At 40.3% G+C, this 2,464-nt stretch overlaps 1 pseudogene; it reads left to right on the top strand.

Annotated features, from left to right (window-relative positions):
- Positions 1-791: 791 nt before the first annotated feature.
- On the top strand, positions 792-1,514 carry LOC147447270 (uncharacterized; annotated as a pseudogene).
- The last annotated feature ends 950 nt before the right edge of the window (positions 1,515-2,464 follow it).

Here is a 2,464-nt window from a genome sequence, read left to right as displayed (position 1 = left end):
GAGCGAGTTCACCATATCGTCGTGCTCTTCTTCTCGAACTCTCTCTCGCGTCGCACTTTCGCTCGTACTCCTTCACGGTCCTCAACTGTTGTCAATAGCTTAATTTCTCTCTCTTTTGAAGTATTGTTCATGCCTATCTAACTAGGTGTTATGCTTTTTGTTTCTCTCTCCATCCAAGCACTCTTTCTATGCTCATTAGGAATCTATTCTAATGAAATTCTCACTATGTTTATGCTATTTTTCGCTACACACAAGTTACTGGGCCATTAAATATTACATAGGTATCAGAGCACAAGGTTTCTGTTTTCTTGCTCAATAAGGGAGGTCATCAAGCTAACTATAAATGGTTGGTATTATTAATTTCAAATGAGTAAGTAGAATAGGGAATTTGAAGCCTTCAGTAGTGTGCCTGCTTCGTGCAAATCACGGGGCATCACCATCGAGAGCTATGGTCTTAATAGTGAAGTTCTACTGGGCTTGCCTACGGCTTAACCACTATTGAGCTAGTAGAAGCTTGACCGGAGACCCTCTCTTCTATTCCTTGCAATTAATGATATTCGAGCCACGGGTGTAGGAGCTTGAGTGCTTTTCTAAAGGGGTAAAGAGGAGTAGCAACTAGGTCTTGAAGTGCCAATGTACACCTAAAAAGTTTACACCTAAAAGTTGTTAGAATGGCTAAAAATAGTAAAGAGAGTGAAATTAATGTTGATAGCTTTGATTTTGCTACTAAGCAGGCTACTAATGATGCCCCTATGCTTGTTAACTACCTTGTTTCTAGGCTTCAACAAGCCATGGGCAATCCATCCCTCCAAAGTGAAGTGCAACAGTAGCTTTGTGCTCATGGGATTCTCCAAACTCCCCACCACGAAGAGAGAGTACCTAGGAAGCCTCCTTGTGAGACTTCCAACAGAGGCCTCTCTCTGATTCGGGAAGAAGAGGATACATACGAAGAAGAAGAGGATACATACGAAGGGCTAAAGAATTCACTTCTTGATGACGCATCCCCTTCCCAAAGGAGAACTCAAGAGCCCCCACCAAAAGAACGAGAAAGAAGTGAGTCTCCTGCCACCTCGGTGGAGATGGCTCCACGAAGACGGCGGGCAAAACGCTCTCCATCACGTCCTAAACAGAGAAGACCATCGCACACTTCTCCACACCATAATTCAAAGAGGGATGACAAAAAACAAGAGAAGAAAAAGGGGAGAAAGAGGTCACCCTCTTCTCCATCTTCTTCATCCTCTTCCTCTTATGAAGAAAGTGATGGTGCAGACAAGGAGGAACAAGGCAAGAAAAAGGCGAGAAAGAAGTCACCCTCTTCTCCATCTTCCTCAAATTCTTCATCTTTTGAAGAAAGCGATGGTGCAACTTTTGAACCACCAAAAAGAAGAGGCCATAGGAAATCCTATGCCGCGTGGAAGAGGTCGTCCAAGCTCAAGAAGTTCAAAGAGGAGGAAAGAACGTCTCTTTCCTTACCTACGATGGAGTACGTCAGTCATGCGGGCATAATTTCATGAGCAACACGAGCAAGAGAATTACTCAAGCAACATATAAAAGTGAACAATTTATGTATGTTTCTATATGAAAATATATATCTATGTGTGAGTGTAAGTGTGTTTGTGTGTGTGTGTGCACGTATATATGTGCATGTATGCGTGCATATTTCTTAACTTTTAGTGAGCTTAAACAATGTTTTTTTTTAAGTTCTACATAATTTAGAGTTCTATATCTTGCAAGGATCACTAGCATCAAATGCTCACATGATCAAATCATCAAGGGGTCACCACTCCACCTTGATGTGGATATTTATTTAGATACGCATAATTAGACATCTTCAAAAGTGGACTCACTAACTCATGGAGGGAATTGTAGAATGAAATGATGAGACAAATCAGCAATTTTTGGCAAACCTCATAGACATCACATGTACAACTAATCCAATATATATGCATGTATATATGTCAGAACAAAATTTCACGCGTTGATAGACTTACTAATCACTAGGATCAAGGGGTCACCACTCCACCTTGCATATGTGTGTAACCCTATCTAAGCACTATTTCAAGTTCATGTATTTTCCTTTAAAAAATCGGCCAGATTCTTGTTTGTAGAATGGTGGCTAGATTCTTGTTTGTATAACGGACTATTTTACAAAAAACATTCTCTCCTTGTGAGAGACCTCACATGAGGATTTTAAAGCAATCATATAATTTCAAAAACTTTCCAACTGTCATGAAAATTTAACTAGATATGCCTTTTCAATTTGACATCTAATGTTACAAGGCCATGAGTTCACAAAGCCCATGCCATAATAAATAGCTCCAAAACTTGTGATACCACACATTACGAACGAACTTTACACAACTGTCAAGCGTGATATTATAAAAAGAGGCCGAGAATGGAAGGAGGCATTTTTGAGGGGAAATATGCACCCGTGCACGCACCAACAATACTTCTTATTTATTTG

This window comes from Adiantum capillus-veneris, chromosome 11 (genome assembly GCF_014529385.1).
Source record: "Adiantum capillus-veneris isolate H3 chromosome 11, ASM1452938v2, whole genome shotgun sequence".
NCBI classification, from domain to species: domain Eukaryota; kingdom Viridiplantae; phylum Streptophyta; class Polypodiopsida; order Polypodiales; family Pteridaceae; genus Adiantum; species Adiantum capillus-veneris.
This window is presented reverse-complemented; position numbering and strand designations above follow the sequence as displayed.